Raw genomic sequence first — 21,250 nt, forward strand, 5'->3', positions numbered from 1 at the left:
CAGTGAGCCGAACAGGGTATTGTTGTTGTTAGGTGTCATCAGGTCAGTTCTAATTTATACTGACCCTATATACAGCAGAACAAAACACTGGCCAGTCTTGTGCCATCCTCACACTTGTTATTATGCTAGAGCCCATTGTTGCAGCCACTGTGTCAATCCATCTCACTGAGGGTCTTCCTCTTTTTCACTTTCTACTTTACCAAGCATAGTGTCCTTCTCCAGGGCCTGGTCTCCGCTGATAACATGTCCAAAGTATGTGAGACAAACACTCACCATCTGTGCTTGTAAGGAATATTCTGGCTGTACTTCTTCCAAGACAGATTTGTTTGTTCTTCTGGCAGTCTATGGTATATTCAATATTGTTCACCAACACCATAATTCAAAGGCAGCACTTCTTCTTTGGTTTCCCTTATTCATTGTCCAGCTTTCACATACGTATGAGGCGTTTGAAAATGTCATGGATTGTGCCAGGCACACCTTAGCCTTCCGAGTGACATCTGTGCTTGTCACCAGCTTAAAGAGTTCTTTTGCAGCAGATTTGCAATACATCATTTGATTCCTTGATTGCTGCTTCCATGAGCCTGGACTGGGGAACCGAATAAAATGAGATCCTTGATAACTTCAATCTTTTCTCTGTTTATCATGATGTTGCTTATTGGTCCAGTTGCGAAGATTTTTGTTTTCTTTATGTTGAGGTGCAACCCGTACTGAAGGTTGTAGTCTTTGATATTCACCACTAAGTGCTTCAGGTCCTCTTCACTTTCACCAAGTTTGTGTTATCTGCATATCGTAGGTTGTTAATGAATCTTCCTCTAAACCTAATGCCACGTTCTTCTTCATATCGTGCAGCTTTTTGGATTATTTGCTCAGCATACAGATTGAATAAATGTGATGAAAGGATAGAACCCTGACACAAACTATTCCTGATTTTAAACCACATAGTACCCCTTGTTCTCTCTGAAAAACTGCCTCGTGGTCTATGTACAGGTTTCAAATGAGCAAACTTAAGTGTTCTAGAATTTCCGTTCTTTGAAGTGTTATCCATAATTTGTTATGATTCACATAGTATGATGCCATTTCATAGTCAATAAAATGCATGGAAACATCTTTCTGGTATTCTGGTATTCTCTGCTTTCAGCCCAGATCCATCAGACATCAGCAATGATATTCTTCATTCCATATCCTCTTCTGAATCTGACTTGAATTCCTGTTGCAACTTCTTTTTAATGATCTTTAGCAAAATTGTACTGGGTTTTGATATTAATGATATTGTTTGATAGTTTCTGAATTTTGTTGAATCACTTTCTTTGGAATGTGCCCAAACATGGATCTCTTCCAATCGGATGGCTAAATTATTCGGCCAGTGCTGCATCTGTTTGTTGAAACATCTCAATTGGTACCTGTCAGTTCTTGGAGTCTTGTTTTTTGCCAATGCCTTCAGTGAAGCTCGGAGTTCTTCCTTCAATACCATCAGTTCTTGATGACATGCTGCCTCCTGAAATGGTTGAACATCGACCCATGCTTTTGTGTGTGTGTGTGTCTGTGCCGTGACCCTGTGTATTCTTTCCATCTTATTTTGATGCTTCCTGTGTTGTTCAATATTTTGCCCGTACAGTCCTTCACTACTGCATCTCGAGGCTTGGATTTTTTCTTCAGTTCCTTTAGCTTGAGAGATGCCAAGCATGTTCTTCCCTTTTGTTTTTCTAATGCCAAGTCTTTGCACATGTCATTATCATACTTTGTCTTCTCGAGCCGCCCTTTGAAATCTTCTCTTCAGCTCTTCTACTTCATCATTTCTTTCATTTGCTTTAGCTACTTTACGTTCAAGAGCAAGTTTCAGAGTATCTCTGACATTCATATTGGTCTTTTCTTTCAGTATAAGGGCTGTATTTGAGGGTACCATCATTTTTATAACTTGCTAGTATCCTCTGTCAGGGCAGTTATTGACTGTAGCTGCACACCACCTAGTTCTTCTGGTTTCAGGCTGATGGAGTCCCTGGTTTATGTGGCCATTAAGGGAAGACCTGTTATTCAAAGAATTATACTTAGAGGAAAATTTGTATATTTATGTATAATTTAAAGCTTCTCCTTTAAGATTGCCTTTCCCTGAACAGAAAGCTCTCACCGTGTCATTATGAGAAATACTCTTTCAGTGTGAGGCAGAAAGAGATGTCCATATTTGAGAGTCCGATGGTACAAATCTCAGTAGCCAAGACACAACCACATCAACTGTGTGTGTGGGTGGGTTGTATATGGCAACATAAGGGTCTGTATTTTTCTGAGTATGAAGGTAGGATTGGCGAGTTAAGGAAGAAAGAGATGGAAACATCTTGGGAGTGGAGTGCAAACTCCGTGACAGAAGTTGCAGGAGGGGATCTCTCAAGAGGGTTTTAGAGGCCAGTTAGAAACCTAGGAAGCAAAAGGAAATAGGACCAATGGAGGGCAGCACTAGAGTAGTGGTGGGGGGTAGCAAAAATAATGGTAGTGGAGAGGGCAACAAAACTGCCCTGAAAAAAGGAGTGGCAAATTAAAGATCCTAGACAAAATTCAGGTTCAGAAAAGTAGGAATGTAAAAAAATTCTATCCTATAGCTCTCTTTGCTGTGAGGGTTTTTTAGGCCCTTAGGGAGATGTGGGGAGAAGACATAGGAGGAGAAGGGGAGTTCCTGAATCTCGGGGAGGAGTCTGCAAGCCATCTTCTGCCCTCAATGATGTGCGCTCTGGGCTCCTTCAACTTCTCACTCCCAGAACCTCCTGAGATATTTTCTTAATTCTTCACATAGTACATTAATATCATGTCATTAGAAAATATAATAATTAAGTATGCTTCTCTCTAACCACCCTTTCCCCCATCCTATACTCTCTGCCCTAGTTGTCCACTGGCTTCCTTCCTTTCCACCAGGTACAGATCCTAAACAACAGAGTGCCTGGAAAGCTCTCGAACTCCCAATGAATTCTGTAGCTTGATCCCTCACTTACTCCTACATTTCTTATTGATACAAGAATTTGGTTAATTGCCCACCAAATGACAGGAAATGCTTTCTCAGGACGCTCCTCCTTATGACCTTATCCATTCCCAATTCCTTCATCTTGTCCTATCATGGCTCTCTTTTCTGGTGGAAACCAGACCCTTTGTTCCGTAACACACATCAATCTGGGACAATTTTTCCTCTCACCCTTATCCAGAGTCTTAGAGAAAGGCCTCTTCCTTCTGTATCACTGTTTCATCCTCTCTGGGTGAAGATGTCTAATCATAATGATGTTCTGAAGGATCTTTATCCCTTTTCCCAGTTCTTCATGATGCATGACCGTTTGGTGACTTGGGGACCCCGGTTTAGTCCAGAATTTCTGTGATAGAGTAGTTCCAGGTGCTCTCCCACAGGATCTCAGATCGACACCCTCTCCAAAAGAGTAGGTGAGATCAGCATGAACGGCATGGCTTCCATAACCCTGTGTGACATCATTCCTGACATTGCTGAGTTCCATGGGCCCACTTTGAATAGAAACACAGCAAAAAGAAAAATATGAAACAGTTCAAGTAGGAGCTTGAATACCGCCAGTCCCAGACTGGGAAAAGGGGGCTTAGATATAAAAAAGGAATTGCAACTTTTCTCTGCACTCCATGTCGTTACTATCCCTTGGTGGGGAGAGAGAGAGTACAGGGAATCCTTACAGTGTGACCAGGAGTTGATTTGTCCAAAACTTCTCATTTGACTCTCTTGGAATCATGTCTCTCCAGCCCTGGTCATACAATGTCCACTCTGAACACCTCTCAGGTCTCCTTAGCCTCTGAGGCTTCACACAGGCTCTTCCCCATGACTAGATTTTCTCTCCCATCCCATCTGATGGCCTACTCTCTGGTGAAGCATGGTGGTTAAGAGAACTGACCCCATTGGAACAGATTGGGCTTATGAGCTCACCATAAAATGCTAAGACTCAGGAATTTGTGGTCAGCCAGATTAGGAGGTTTAGGAGTTGACTTGGGGAAGTCCATGACCGGTGCATCTTCCAGGCTCTGCTTTCACTCTGGAGCCCATTTAGAAAAGGAGCTGGTAAATGGAGACAGCATTTGAGGAAGCAATTAAGAACATTGGGGTGGTGATGACTTCTCAGAGGAAAACAAATTTTCAACAGGGAAATGCTAGGGTCTACTCTTGTATGACTCCAAACTATAAATAGGGACGAGTGGTTGGAAAACAGTAGAACAAAAGATGATCTGCATCTGGTCACAAATGTACCAAATGCCTCAGTGGCTTCAGCCTGTCTCCTCAGACTTCTCTCTGGAGAAGACATGGGGCTTCCTGGACCCGGGCCTTTTGTCACGCCTTAACTATCCAATCATATTCTCAACTTGGTTCAGACATCACTTCCCTAAATATCCTCCTGGTAGATTTGTTCACTTCTTGCTCCCTACTCCATTGTACCTGCAAAACCCTTTACCACAGCATAAAACACAATTGCATTTACTTTTTGTGGTTGATGTAAGAAATGTCTACACATTTATCCTCTCTCTGTGCCCATGCCTTCTATGAGACTCTGGAGCGCCTTTCATTAGCAATAGGAGTCTTTCTCCATCCCTCAGTTGGGGCTGACATTATTGTTTTGGACATTGGGATGGTAGAAAACCTGATAAAATGAGAGAGTTGAAAGACTTTACATTGAGACTTTCCCTTTTGTTGCTCTTAAACCCTGAGAACTCATGGGAACATCCTCAGGCCAGCCTGCTAGATGATGGAAGACCAATGGAGGGAGGATCTAGCGGTTTCACTGACTTGATGTTATGAACTGGCTCCCAGCTACCTGGAAGCAAATTGTAGACACATGAGGAAGCCGTGTTGTGAGCCACTGAGGCTGGCCCAGATCAGAAGAGCTCCAAACTGACAACTTGAAAAATTGTGAGCTGGTAAATTGTTGCTCTTTTAAGACACGACAATTTGGGGTCATTTGTTACACAGCAATACATGACTGATACAACTGTTAACTTGGCTGTTTCTCTCACCAGGCATTGAGGGAAATTCTCTGAGTCATTTCATCATCAAGAGCAACTGCCCTTGGGTCTCACATATAGCTGTTATAGTGTAAATATTTGCTGACTTCGTGGATGAATGAATAATATGAATTGTAAGTGAATCAGCACAAATTCATGTGTGCAAGAAAACTTGATATTTCTTTAAATAAACTGAATTCCAACTCAGAGCTCTCGGCTTACAAAATTGGGGTAAAATTTTAACCTTACTTCTTTGTAGGGGTATATTTGGTGTTGGTTTATTTTCTAGGTACCCTGGGGTCTAAAGAAGGACCAAGGTTTGGAGATCTTTAACACACCCATCGCCTCAGCCTATGTGGGTGATCTCTCTAGAAGCATTGTCTCTGCTGCTTCCATTCTCAGATGGAGCATGAGAACCTTGGCAGGGCTGGGAACACCATAATGTGGTTTGTCTACTTGTGTGCCTGCATTACCCTTTGAGGTGCTGCCACCTACCCCAGGGCATTATCAAGAAGCAGGCCTCACCCCTTCCCAATGTGTAGGTCTCTGCTGTCTGACTCCCACTCTTCCCTTGGTTTCCAGTTCACTCAGTGTGATTACTGCAATGAGCTGAGACTCTTACAACAGACTCTTCAGAGTCTCGAAGTTTCAGGGCTTTAACTCTGTGAGTCCAGTTACCTCTTGAAATGAGGTAGGGAAGGTTGAAAAATGTAGGAAGATTTTATTTTGAATTTAATGTTTCAATAAAATTTCTTGCCATGCATTTTCAAATGGTTCTGCCTAACAATTCCCTCTGTCCTCTTACAAGATGCAGGACGATGAGGAGGGAATGTTTGTTGTGTCATAATCTCCAGAAGGATGCAAAGTGCACATGGGGTCCATTCCCCCCGATGCTCACACTTGAGCACCACACCCACATGGAATCTCTGCAAGTGTTACTGAGTCCCTCACACATCCACAGTGAACAACTTTCAGATTCTCATAAGCAGGAATTATTTGTGTCCATTATTTGTGTCCTAAGACGAGGACCTCCTTGGAGACCCTACTTTGTCCTACAGGGTCGCTGTGAGTCGGAATCGACTGCATGGCATCGGGTTTTGTTTTTGTTTTTTGGGGGGTTGGTTGATATCAGCTGCAGGATAGTATTTAAAAAAATGTTGACAGCATAGCAGGTAAAACCAACAAAATGCAACTGAAATGAAATGTCTTTTTTCACACTTACTGACCTCACAGTTCCTTCAAAGTGTTTACTTTCCACTGGGTTCAGAGGCAAGAGGGAACTCTTCATGAGAGAGACACAGCTTGGGACACCTCCAAAATTATACGCCTCCCTCCTGATGTTAGGTAACATTACATACTGTTTGGCTGGTTTATCATCTGAGTGCGCCACAAAAATAGAAGGCCCATGCAGGCAGGACCTTTCTGCTGTGTTGGTCAGAGTATCCTAGTTCCTGGCACCTAAGAAGCTTCCAAAAATGATATGTCTGATTGAATGAGTCGGTGGGTTTTTATAAAAACCATGGAAGTGCTCTGTTTATGTAGTTACAATAGTGAAAACTGACATAAGGAAATGGAGACTAGTTATGTGTAATTAGAAATGGAGACTAGTTATGTATAATGAGAACAGAACTTGTTAATGAAGAGATAAAAAAATAAGATGTATTAATAGAATGTACCCCCTTCACTTTGGCTGGAGAGAGATATGGTAAAATGGGTTCTTTTTGCCTACTGATTTATGGGTTCTATATATTTAACTGAAATGTTAGTCTTTCGGGAGTCACAAATATTTCTATTGAGATATAATTCACCGGCCATAACATTGCCTTTCATAATGTTCACAATTCTCTGGTTGCTAGTATATGGACAGAGTTGTGCAACAATCACCACTGTCTAGCTTCAGGATATTTTCAGTACCCTGTAAATAAACGCCCTACATATTAGTAGTCATCCTCATTACTCCTTTCCTCCAAGACATAGCAACTGCTAATCTACTTTCTGTCTGTGTTGGTTTGTCTGTTCTGGGTATTTCATGTAAATGGAATCATGTACCACGCAGTCATTTCTGTTTGGCTTCTTTCACTTAGCATAACGTTCTCAAGGTTTGTCCATATTGTGCCATGTATTAGTACCTGATGCCTTTTAATGGCTGAGTAATATTCCATTTTATGAGTATACCACAGTTTATCAGTTCATGACTTTGGGATTCTCTCCACATTTTCGCTATTTATAAATAATTCTACTATGAAAATTCTTTTGTAAGTTATTATGTGAACGTGCTTCAGTTGTCCTGGATGCATACCTAGGAGTGGGATTGCTATGTTGCATGCTAACTCTATGTTTAACTTTTGAGCAAGTACCTAACTGTTTTCCAAAGCGATTGGATCATGTTACATGTCCACCAGCAATGTATGAGGGTTCCAGTTTCTCCACATCCTCACCACTTGTGTTGTCCATCCTATTGATTTGAGCCATCTCAGTGGTTTTGAAATAATAGTGCGTTTTGGTTTTGGTTCTCATTTCCCTAATGACTAATGAGGTTGAGCTTCTTATCATGTGATTATTGACCATTTCTATATCTTTCAAATCCTTAGCCTATGAATTTTTCTTCAGATTTTTGCCTGTATTTTTGCTTTCTTCATATAGTTTTTCATATGCCAAACATCTGTATCTGTATCTTACCAGTTTTAGCCTTCACAGCTTTGGGATTTTTAGAAAATCTTTCTCTTTTACCAACAAAAAGCAAAACAAAACCTCTCATAGTTTCTTCTGAAATTTGTATGGTGGCATATTTTACTTTTAAATATGTGATCCTTTTGGAATTTCATTTCCTGTAAGCTATGAGAAAAAGGATGAAAATATTTTTACAGGTGATCTAAATGATTACCAAATTGCTGCAAGCACTCCTTTTTGGCTTTTTGCATAAGCCATATCTTAACTGCATTTTCCCATATTCCATGTAGAAAAGCATTTTTACAGAAGGAGGCCCGCCATTCCCAGCCATTTCATATTAAGGTTTTGCTTTGCTACAATAGAAATCCCTTCTATACCTCCTCTACACACCTGTTCTCATAGCCAATAAAAATTTTGTGTGAGTAGGACTCCTGTGAATTTATAAGATGAGGTTGAATTTTATAACTGGTTCCATGTGGTGCAGCCCAGCAGAAGGACAGACAGAAGCAGTAGCTCCAGAGGGAACAGAAGGTATAAGAACATGAGCCTCTAGAGATTTACTGCTGCATTTCACAGAAAGCTCTAGACTTTTCTTTATAAGCTTATCATTATATATGGCCATCACCTTAGAACAGACGAGAATAGTGCTTTTTAAGTGAGGCATTCAGGACAGAACTGGAGAAAAATATAGAACAAAATCCTAATTAAAAAAAAAAAAAAAACCAGAATTCTAGGTTGACAGAGACTGGAGAAACCCTGAGAATATGACCCCCAGACATCCTTTTAGCTCAATAAAGAAGTCACTCCTGAGGTTCACCCTTAACCAAAGATTAGACAGGTCCATAAAACAAAACGAGACTCCAGGGGCATACCAGCCCAGGAACAAGGACTAGAAGGCAGGAGAGGACAGGAAAGCTGGTAATAGGGGACCCAAGGTCAAGAAGAGAGAGTGTTGACATGTCTTAGAGTTGGTAACCAATGTCATAAAACAATATATGTCCTAACTGTTTAATGAGAAGCTACTTTGCTCTGTAAACCTTCATCTAAAGAACAATTAAAAACAAAAGTTAGGCATTCAGAAGGAGGGTGTTCATTCCTTAGCAGATGGTTAGACTTATGTGTTTTGGTGAACATATGTACCCATTTCTATTGGGTATGTATCTAGAAGTAGAATTGCTGGGTCATAGAATATATGGATGTTCACAGCTTTAGTAGATATGACCAAAGCATTTTTAAAGTGGTTGTACCAAATTGCACTTTCACTAGCAGTAGATTAGAATTCCAGTTGCTCCATGTTCTACCAAATAGTTGGTATTTCCATTTTTTTTTTAATTTTATTTTAGCCATTCTGGTGTGCAGGATTAGGATCACATTGTGAGCTTTTATCCGAATTCCTCTGATAACTGATGTAGTCCCTTTCCATATGTATGTTGGCCATACAGAAATCTTTTAGAGAGCGTTCAAGTATTTACTTGTCTTTCTATTGAATTCTTTTTTTTCTTTATGAGTCATCCTTTGCATATTTTAGAACCAAGTTTGTAGTAGGATGTATGTATTGCAAATAACTTCTGCTTCTACATGAATTCACCCTTGTAGCTTGTCATGAACTTTCAAATTAAAAAGCATGCCTTTTACAAAAACAGGCAAATGTATAGAGATGAAAGTTCATAGGGGTTCCCAGGGACAGGAGGGAGGGAATAAAGGGGTGTTATTGTATATTTTTTTTTTTTATTGCATATGGAAACTGAGTTTCTGTTTACAATTATGGAAAAATCACACAGATTAAGGGTAGGGTTGCACAGCCGATTAATGTAATTCCTGTCAATAGTGTGTACACCTGTACAACTCGTTCACTTGGCAAAGGTTGTGTGTTATATTTACATCAACAACAAAAATGTGTAGCTGCTGAGGCAAAATGATAGTACTGAACTGATGAGATGTTTTCTTTTTTTTATTGTTTTATTATACTCTTTTCTATTTTCTCATTTGTTTTTGTAAGAAGTTACTGTCAAAATCAAAGATAATAAAATGTTTGCATGATGAAAGTGGATAGCAATGTCTATTCCACCCATTGTGTCCCTCTGAAGTTTAAATGAGGAACTACATGCCACTAGCAGACGCCCAGCCTTACTTAGCACTCAGGAAATATTCATTTCTCCCACTCCTCTGGCTCACGGTCTTCTCCCCGTCTTTATTTGCTCTTTTCTGTTTCCAACTGGTTGCATGTGACCACCAGGCTTCCTGACTCCATCATTCTGCTTTCCATACCAATGTTCTTGTAACCTTGGGATCTTGGGCAGTGGTGAAAGTTACACACTGTCCCTGCCATTAGGAAGGGGACAAGCCAGTGCAGGTGGGAGGGGCAGTGGGGAAATTCGGCCTAGAGAAAGGACAGACCACCTTCCAGGAACCACACTGGCCTTCAGAGAGCTTTGTTGGCTGTGGTTCACCTGGCCAGCTTGTAGGCGTCAGGGTGCCCTAGGGCTCGGTGTTTAGTCCTCTCTCTGTGTTGACACCCTCTCTCTGAGATGCCTCAGTGAGTCCACAGCCATCGGTCTGTAGATGAGGATGTGAGATTCACACCTCCAGCCATTTCAACTCCTCCTGGGTCCAGACTTATACTCAAATATCAGCTTAAATCTCTGTATCGGCCTCTTCATGTATAAAATGTGCATTATAATGATACATTCCGCATAGGGGTATCATGCAGAACAAATATCTTAGGAAAGGAGAAGCCCTTACAAGAATCCTGGCACCAGTGCATGTACTCAGTAAGTGTTAGCTGTTAGTATTATTACCTGACATCTCCATGTGGGTATCTAACAGCTATGCCATGTTATCAAGGCCACGAAACAATTCTGGTCCCAACTCCATTCCCCACACTTATCAATGAATTTCCCAAGGCTTCAGTGATGGGAGTCTGTGTGTTTTTCCACACAATGGACATGGGTACAAAAGGTTGGTCAGGGTCTTCATAAAAGTTGCTCCAAAGTTCATATGAGTGACCATTGAGACAAGTTACAAACAACTAATGCAGAAAAAAAAATAGAACCACTCTCAACTGCTCATGCTAGTATTCTCAGTCCAGAGTATCTGGTGAGGGCACTATTATGGACTGAATTGTGTAACCCCAAAAGGTATGTTGAAATCCTAACCACTGCACCAGTAAATGTGACCTGATTTGGATATAGGGGATTTTAAAATTATATTGACGAGGCCATACCAGTGTAGGCTGGGTCCTAAACCTAGTCCCTTCGGAGTTATACAAAGAGCAGAATAGACACAGACACACTCAGTAGGAGAGGAAGACAGACAACGGAGCAGATGCATCTACAAGACCAGGAACACAAAGGGTGGCTGGAAGCTGCTAGAAGCTGGAGTAGACATGAGCCATGCCCTGAATTCAGGCAGGTAGCCTCCTGAACTGTGAGAGAATAAATTTCTATTCTCTAAAGCCACCCAACTGTGTTATTTTTTTTTCCTACGGCAGCACTAGGTAACTAACACACACACCTGTGCTTATAAATCCAGCCCAGTGTAAAATAGTGCTCTCCCCTCCATGGTCTAGCCCACTTGGATCCTGCTGTTCCCTGTCAGTGTCCTCTGCTTTCACTGAGAGCTATGACACAGTTGCCTTGATGCTGCTGCATAGACATTCACTTTATTTTTTACTTTGTATTTATATAAAAAAAAATTTATGATTAACTAATATTAATTCTAATATTTTCTATGGTTTTTAAATTTTTCTGTGGAGACATTCCTATAATCTATGAATAATAAGAGTTATATGTTTTTCTTTTTGTACTCCAGTGTTAAATATTTAATAGAAATAATGAGAGAAAGCATCCTTATTTTATTTCTAGTTAATTTTAAAGAGAATGTCACACATTTCACCAGGAATTATCATGCGAGTTGTAGTTTACCATATTCAGGAACTCCTTTTCTGTTCCATGTTTGCTCAGAGTTCTTATGTCTCAGTGTGTTTGGATTTTATCACTGCTTTTTCACCGTCTCTTGAGGTGAACCTATGTCTTTTCTTCCTTAACCTACACATGTGGTGAATTAAATTATTAAATCTTTAACGTTCACTCAAGCTTGTATGCTGACAATAAACCCCCTTGATGCTCGCATGTTACGTGCTTTATACCTTGCTGGATTTCTTTGCCAGCATTTTATGTAGATTTTTGCATCTCAGTTGCTTAGCGTGCTTGTCCTGTAACTCTTCTTATACCTTCCTTTTCTAATTTGGTATCAATATTAAAGTCGCCTTAGGGAACAAGTTGGGGAGCATCTCATAGCTTTCTCTTCTTTATTGACTGTGTACAAGGTTGAAATGATCTGTTTTTTGCATGTTTGCTGGAACCTGCCTAAAAGTGATCTACCAAACCCAAAACCAGTTGGCCATTGAGTTGATTCCATCTTTGTAGGGAGATCTTGAACTACTGACCCATTTTGTGTAGTGATTATAAGGCCTCTTCTGATGCTACTTTACTTAGAAAAATTTCCACTGCATGTTTTAGGCTTTTAGGATTTCATCTTTAAATATTATGTGGTTATCACAGTTTTCCACCTGATCCAGGTCAATTAATCCCAGATTTTCCATTTTCCTGAAGTGAGAGTGTGTATCTACTCCTGGTACCAATTCCCTTATCTAAGACTTATTTACAAAGAAAGATACAACCCAGCCTCCTTGAGTCCATAATGTGAGGTTACAGTCTCATATTATGTGATTTTTTTGTAGTTTTTTTTTGTTTTGTTATTTTTTTCTTTTACGTATTCTGTAATTTTTTTTTTAAATTTTTTTATTTACTTTTTTTTTCTTTTTTCACTTCACACCTATCTAGCAGTTTTAAGAAACCTGGTGGAGTAGTGGTTAAAAGCTACAGCTGCTAACTAAAAGGTTGGCAGTTCAAGTCCACCGGGTGCTCCTTGGAAACCCTATAGGGCAGTTCTACTCTGCCCTTTATGGTCCCTATGAGTCGGAATGGATTAGATGACAACAAGTTATTGGTTCTAGTGGTTTTAAGGTTGTGCATTTCAGGTTCAGGTCTATAATCTAGCTGAGAACCGACTCCGGGTTCAGTGCGGTGAGGTGCCCAGTTGCATCTGTGCATCAAGAGAAGGCGCCTCAAGAACTAGGGGAGGGGGCGGCAGGGATGCTCAGAGAGGGGCACCCGGGGGAGGCGCGAGGTCCCAGGCAGCCCTGCCACAAGCTGGCGGGGAGCAGGAAAGAGCTGGCTTCAGGAGCCTTTTGTGACAGTCCCAGCCCACCCAGCCCCACCTGGACCTCAGACCCAGCAGGCTGGCAGGTCCCAACAGAACTAGGGGAAGCATAAGGCCATAGAGGGCAAGACCCAGGGTACACACTTGAGCCTGATCACAGCGCATATGATGGGATAGGAGGGCAGAGGAGGCATATGAGGACTTGGGTCCAGACAGTGGACACAGAAGGGTGGGAACTTGTGGTTAGCGTCAGGATCCGAATGTGGAGGCCTTCTAGATGCACTTCCCGGAGGAGAAGGTGAAGCCACAGAAGCCACACTGCCTGGCACCCACCCCATCCCCCTCCCAGGGCCCCAGACTGGACTCACCGCCTGCGCTGCCCTAGGAGAGCTCCCCAAGTGTGGTACTCTTAGTTTGAGGAGCAAGAGGAATTTATTTCCTCTGCTCTTATTATGGGTGTGAGCGGACTCTTGTCTGCACAGACTAAAGACGAATTATCAAAATGAGCTCCAGACTCCAGATTTGACGTAGATATCATAAATTAAAACAGAGAAATACAACTTTAGCAATAAGTGCCTGCCTGGAGCCCAAGTTGCATTAAAAAAAAAAACCTGAACAAGACCCCAGAGGGAGTGAGTGATAAGCGGCTCCTTCTTTTGCCACCCTCCTGTGGTCCCAAGCTTTCTCTTTTCCTACCTCAAGACTGTATCAACTGCTCTGAAAATTTAGAATAAAGATCCCAGGAATATCACTGCTCCCACCCCATGAGGATTTCCCCAGTGCTGGGTTAGACTAAGACAGAATCCTCCTGAGGCTTCCGGGGCCTGTGTACTGGTTCAGAGCCAGTTCATTTTTTCTGCAATTGGGCATGACCCCAGGACATGACCTTGAGAGCACGAACACTTGCAGAAGCCAATGACCCTTTCACTGAGTTTCTCTCTGTCTTGGTCTCAGGATCAGTCAGGACAGCTTGTCACCTCAGGAGGGTTTCTGTTGAAGGACACCTAACTAAGCAGCACTATGGCTTTGTCCCTCACACCCTGCAAACCTGCTTCCTCTGAGCGGGGCGAGGAGCTACAGAAACACTGAAATCTTTGAAACTAGCAGAAGCCACAGCCCATGGTACTGGGAGAAAAATGGGAGGGAGAGAGAGGTGAAAAGGTATAAAGGCGCAGCTGTGAAGGTGACCAGCGGCCAGGATGTCCTGAAGCCGCAAAGCTGACCGAAGCTGAATGGCCTCAAACCTGCTGCTCCTGAGCCCATCTTTTCTTTCAATGGAAAAAGCCTTTCCCTGCTCTTATGCGACTGGGCTGGAAGGGCCTTTGACTTATAACATGAAGCAGCCTCCAGATCCTGTTGGGGCAAGTGATGGTCAAGGAGGCTCTGCCCAATCCCACCCTGCCCTTCCCACTTGTCAGAGGACCAGGAATTTCAGTCTTCCAGCTCCTGGGCTGATCTAGTGACTTGTAACAGGATTTCACTGGACCTCGAAACTTTGAAAGATGGGAAATACTGCCTGGGTCCTGGTCTCATTACAGAACTTACATACAGGATAAGAAGAGGAGTTGGGAATTGACACCTGACATCTTAGCAAAGGTTTCTGTTTGTTTAGGAGGGAACAGGTAAAAAAGAAGGCAGTGTCTACTACGTCCTTTGCCATGTGTGTCAGGAAATCCTCACGAAGAGCCTCTCAGGTAAGGAGTGATGGGAAATGCCTTGGTTTACTCTTAAACTTTGCCCTTGAGGCATTTTCTTTATGGAGGCATGTAAAATGTTGTCCATTCAAGGAAACACTCTAATTCTTATGTAGACTTTGTTTGTTGACAGGGATTTATTGCCATAGCAAGGGTTCTGGAAATGGGTTTAATATGCTGTGGGATTGCTTTTGGAAGTTTGGAAAAGGCAGCGGCCCACATTCTATGAAATCGAAATACCAGACCTACTGTGTCAGGTGTTGGAAGAGGGAATAAAAGCCTCCAATATGTGGGCATGTCTGAGTTAGTCTTCTATAAGACCATTTCTTGGAGGTCCTGAAGGACACCCATTTCATTAAAAGAACAAGGAATGTAGAGCTGAGGGGAGCACCAGCAACATGGAGCTTACCAATATGTACCTTTGCAGGGGGTCCCTGGACGCCGCAAACAGTTAAGTGTTCTATACTAGCTGAAAGTTTGGTGGTTTGAACCTACTCAAAAGCACCTCAGAAGACAGTCCTGACGATGTTCTTTTAAAGGATCACAGCCTTGAAAACCCTATTGAACACTTCTACTATGCCCACATGGGGTTGTCATGAGTCAGAAAGGACTTGATGACAGCTAACAAGAACAATTCTCTATAGGCTCAGGTTTTAGTGGAGGCTGGGCAGCCTAGTAGCAATGTAAATCATGGTATCCCAGCTGAACAGAGGCCAGGTGGAAGTACTTAACTGTCAGAAACAAGTTGTGTGTAGATTACCATAAAGGTCAGTAGCTCAGAGTATTAGTTATCTATTGGTGCATAACAAAATATCCCCAAACTTATCAGGTGTGAGATAAATGGAAAAATATTAAACCCATTCCGATAAATTTGGAACTAGACAAAAATTTTGGTATCACTCAACATAGTTTTTAGGTGAAGGAATGAACTAGAAAATTTAAATAACTAGTACAAGTATTAAAAGATATTTAAAATAATGATGATATAATTACATACCTGCATAAAAGACAAATGCATCAAAATCAATGGTTTCTCTCCAGTATAGAATAAGGGTCTAAAATTGTCAAGGGTGGGAAGGGCAGACCCTTCTCTTTCCCCTACTACTTGACTGTATCACACTGTGTCCAAAACTGTAAAATATTTAGCAAAACATTGTTTTAACCAGAGCAGCAAAGGACCTCTATGAGGGAAAACAATGTATTAAAGTACATAAAATGAAACCTGAATATATGCAAAAATATGCCATATTTTCAAATGGAACGTCTTGTCAATTAAATGGAGGTCCCTAAAACTAATATATAAGTGGAATGCATTTCTAGCCGGAATATTAAGATAGTTGTTTTTGAACTGTATACAGTAATCATATGCTACAAATAGTACAGTAGATAAAAGAATAGATAACAAAGAATATTCCTGTTGTTGCAAGACTTGGAGGCGATTTTTGACTCAAAGCGATCCCATCTGACTGCCCCATAGGGTTTTCTAGGTTGTAATCATTATGGGAGCAGAACACCAGGTCTTTCTCCCTCGGAGCCACCTGGTGGGTTCCACCTGCCAAACTTTCTTTGGATTAGCAGTTGGGCACTTAATCGCTGCAAAACGAGGGCGGTTTTACCAAAGTAAAACATGAAAAAGCAGGATAGTAACAGGTGTCTACCTCTTCGGGTAACAGAACAAATTGATATTATATAGCATAGAAACTGACAAGTCGACCAATGAAACAGAAAATCTGTTAAGAAGTCACAATAACTTACAAAGGTCATATTTCAAGAAAATTATATTTATTTAATAAATGGTGCTGACTCAAGTGATCGTTCTGGGGGACAAAGCTTGCAAAAATGTGATACACAAATCATAGATTTGAAAAATCATGTGAAATGGAGATGACAAGGCTTAATAGCAATTTCCATTTTACACAGAAGGATAAAAGTTAATCACTTGAACAATGAGCAGTGAATTCAAACAGTTCATTCAGAGTAAATCCACATGCCCAGTAAACATAGTCCAAGTTAAGAAAATATCACACTGCCAGTGAAACTGGCACAATTTGAAAATCAGCACCACCTATGGCTGGCTGGGCTGTGGGGAGAAGGATGCCCTGAGACGTGGCTGGAGAGGTGCATTATGGCAGCCTCTAGGGGAATTTTTTTTTAGGGGAAAGACATGGCCGTGGCTCTGTACTTTTAATATTCTTCGAATTGGAAATCTCACTCTGTGGTCTATTCCACAGAAACAAATCCTATAGTATAGAAAGGATAGTTATTATTAATATGAGGAAACTTTGTCCATTGATGGTGGAATGATAGATAACTTATGGTAAAGCTACATCCTCAATAAAACAGGGAGTCATTAGAATGAAAAAGAGTTGTAGTAGTTGAGTGGGAGAAATCTCTATGAAGTATTATGGAAGTATTACTGAAACAATCAAGGTGCAGAGAAGTGTATATAAAATGAGCACATCTGGGTTAAACAATATCAATTGTTTGAATATGCTTGAATACCTGTTGATGTTTACGTGTGTGTATAAATGAGAAGATGAGGATACATGCAAGTCTGTGTGTGCTTGTTTAAGCAAGGATAAGAGAGACTACTTACCACATTGTTAACCCGAATTACCTTGGATTCACTTGTGGGAAGGAACAGGGGGAGGAGAGCTAGAACATGCAGGAAGAATGGACTTAAAAAGCATGGATGATAATGTTTCCATTTTAGTGGTGTTATATATGGATGAATAAATCTGTCTTGTACAGAGAAGGCCAGAATATTCCTTAGAAGTAAGGATGGCTTTGGACATGTTATCAAGAAGGACCAGTCCCTGGAAAAGGACATCATGCTTGGTAAAGCAGAGGTCCAGGGAAAGAGAGGAAGACCTTCAATGAGATTGATACAGTGGCTGCAACAGTGTGCTCAAATATAGCAACTTTTATTATTAGGATTGCAATGACCGGGCCGAGTTTTGTTCTGCGGTGCCTAGGGTCACTGTGGGTCAGAATTGACTTGATAGCTTCTAACAACAACATGTATAAGTCCAGATAAAGTGTACTGAGTTGATATCATCTATTTAAATTTTTCATGTAAGTTAAAGACCCAAAAATATAGTTGTCAGTGCCATATCTAATGACTTACAGAGAATCAAGGTAGAATGTCAAGTGAAAGAAGGGGTGAGAGCAATGTGGGAACAGTGAGACCAAGTTTCCATAAAAGCAAACACCCCAGCAGATGTACTTGTGTACCTGTGACTGTGTATATGTGTCCCTGCAGAGAAATGTAGGGAAGGATACACATGTGTCTATTAACATTGGATACCTTGTGGGAGCAGGACCAAATTACATATGAGGGTGGGACCCTGATGTAACTTTTTTGTCATACAAATCTGTAATCTTGCAAATGTAATAAAAAACAATTTCTGAACTTCGGAAATTGATAAACATCATAGATACATGTATATTTTAATGTGTTTCGTTAGATATTTTAAATAGGTGAAAATTTTCTATAATGACAGACAAAAGATTTTAATCACTGGAAGGAGAGCACACCACAGACAGTAATAATCAGATCCACTGGATTTCTTGTTCTTGGAACCAGTGAGCTCTTCTGGTCTCTATAACTGGAAATGACCAAAAATAATTTTGGGAAGTCAGTAGAGTTACCCCTCAAACACGTTTGCAAGCACATGTCTACAGCTAAATATAGAAGGCTGGACACCATGTGCGATTCACTAGGTAACTCATGATGCTCCAGAAAATTCTCTTTCCTGGATGTGCTGGTACCACCTCCTCCCTGCCTTGACCCACCATATAACCCGCCTTTGTGCATTGGAGGCCCTTTTCAGGTCTGAGCCTAGATCATAGAGGACATCAACTGGGAAGGTAGCTTTTAAGAATTAAGATGTTGATGAAAAGACTTCAGAAAGCAGCACCTCCCCAGCCAGCCTCTCCCCACCCTGGGAATGCCAGCCCCTCCCACCCTGATACCTCTGAGAATCTCTGATTTTTCGTTTTGGATCCTTAGGAGACTGCAGAATTTACCTGGCCTGAACACCTTGGCTCTTCTCTGCCTGTGGCCCTCTCCCTCACAGGAGCTGTCTCTGTCACTCTGAGGCATACACACAGGACAGACTGTGGATGGAGGTGCCCATCCTAGAGGCCCTGCCCTCCTTTCCTCTGCCCTCTGTGGTCTCATCGCCCAGAGAGATGGATGCATCCCTGTCATGTGCAGGGCTTCCCCACACCTGGGATTTGATGTTGTGACTGAGACTTGGTCTTTTTTGTCCACTGTTGAGTCTGGGCCTGAATTTCCCTCTTCCCATCCATACCTCTGGTCACCTGTGTTCTCGCTGTTCTCCCCAGGTTCAGAAGCCTCTCCTCTGTTTTGCTTCTTTCATCTCAGACGGCCTTTTTCTTCCAGTTCTTTGACCTCGGGACAGGTCAGATTTGACCACAGGGGGGAAAAAAAAATTAACAAGATTTATTGACGTGTCAAGAACCGGAATGTACAGCTTTATTTAAAGGAGAAGAAAAAGTTCCAAAGCTCTGCCCCTTACCCGAGGACATACTCTACAAGAAATACCCTGCAAGCGCTGGATCAACTCTTATCCAGAAATGGTTAACACCCAGGGGGATTTTTCTACACCACCTCCCACTTACATTCCCCTAATGAGGCAACAACAATGCATCCTTATCAGAACCCCAAATTCACCCTAGGAGACCAGAAGACATGGCTGGGGTGAATTCATTTTCCTTCACCGGGCCCTCCTCTCCTTCTGCCAAGCCCTACCTATTTCTCTGCTTGTATGCTACTGGGAAGGGACCCAGAGTCCTTGGTTTAGGGCTTTATGCCCACTGCTCACCTGCAGGCAGGTTTCGTGACACCCTGCCATCTCTCTGATTCCTTCTCCTCCAAAGAACTCAGTGATACCCCCTTCACCATAACACCTCAACAGGGTCCCCCTTAGCCTCCCAAGTCCCACTGAAATCCCATTTCCCTTTCCCTACTTACGCTGTGCTCATCCTTAGGGTCCCAAGACCTCACCATCAAGATGAGGCCTGTCCTGTCCTCTCCTGGGCCAGGGGAGCCTCTGAGGGGACCTGGTGTCTGTGTTCAGCTATCTGGGGCTTCTTCCATCCAGATCCCCCTTAGGGCTGGAGCTCTTTGTGCCCTTGGGGTTGAAGGCTGGTGGGCACACGGGAAGGAGGCTAGGATCTTCCAGGGAAGCTGGGTTAAACGAACCTGAATGGAGGTCTCTCCTGAAGGGCCCACGTTTCCAGCCCAAAGGCCCTGCTCCTCCTAGTCCCAGGGTGCTAGCAGGTCTTTAGGTGCTTCCCCCTCTGGCCTTGGTGCTGTGCCTTCTGCAGCCTGGCCTGCCTCTGCAGCCTGTCCAGCTGGTGCCTCAGCCTCTTTAGTTCTTCTCTCTGCTTCTCCAGCTGCTCCTCCAGGTGCCTGCAGACCGCTCTCTTCTCCCTCACCTCCCTCTTCTTGGAGGCCATCAGGTAACGCCTGGCCAGCTGGTGGCAGCGTTGGGGCCTGCGCTGGACTGAGAGTGGCAGCCGCCTCTCCAGGAGCTCTTCAAAGAAGACCCGGTAGCTGAAGCCCTGAGTCACACCACGCGCCGCATGCGCAACCAGGGCCTCCCGGGACTCGAACACGCGGCAGGAGGCCACGCAGCGGAAGCCGTGCTCACGGGTCACCAGCCACTCCGGGGTGGCTGCGCGGGGGCTCTCCCCATGCTCCTCCCCTTGGTCGGTGGTGTCCGGAGTACAGGTCTGGGTCCCCTCCTGCCAGGGCTCCAGGGTACTGACCAGGGACTGAGTGTTGGCCAGTGTGGGGGCAGAGCTGATCGTGGTCTCCTCAGAGAGCTTGGCCTCAAAGACCTGGGGCATCTTGCCCACCGGGGCAAAGGAGGTTTTGGTCTGCCAGGCGACCGCCACCCCCTTGACTGTGCGCACCTTGGTGAAATATGCGCACCTGACCCATCGCTTTCCTGGGGCAGCCCCGTAGCTGGAGGAGTGAGAGGTTTGCTTGGTGGAAGATGAAGGAAAAGAGCTCTCTGATGGTTTTTGGAATCTTCCTGGACCTGGAACTTGGGCTTTTTGCTTGGGATATTGTTGACTCCTGGGCATTTTCCTCTTGGATAGAGACCTCTGAGAATAGAGAGTAGATTTAGTAGAGCTTTCAGGGTCCTTATCCTCACCTGGGAGCCCAAAGCTTTGGTCATAGGGACCCCTGGAGGCCTCTCCATCACCATATCCTCCACCTCTGCAGACCCCATGGTTTCTTTCTTCTTCCCCAGAGACCCACCACCTTTTGGGGACACTGCTGTGGAAGACAAAGTCTCCATTGTAAAGTGGCACTGTTTATGGTAGTTCATTTTTTAAGAAGTTATTTTTCTTTAATTCCACATTTATTGAATTCCAATGAATTTGTTCCTTTGGAACTTAGAAATGACCTCATTCCCCTGAAACGTCATAATAAATGTGTGACATCATTGAAAGAAAGGCTGTTCTACGGAGAAGTTATACTTAAAGAGAAGAATGCGTATATTTAGTTAAGACTCTTTTCCTGAAAGGCTGTTCTACGGAGAAGTTATACTTAAAGAGAAGAATGCGTATATTTAGTTAAGACTCTTAACTAAATATACGCATTCTCCTTCTATCATTCATTAGATTTGGGTTGTTTT

This window comes from Elephas maximus, chromosome 14 (assembly GCF_024166365.1).
Source record: "Elephas maximus indicus isolate mEleMax1 chromosome 14, mEleMax1 primary haplotype, whole genome shotgun sequence".
Lineage (NCBI taxonomy): Eukaryota > Metazoa > Chordata > Mammalia > Proboscidea > Elephantidae > Elephas > Elephas maximus.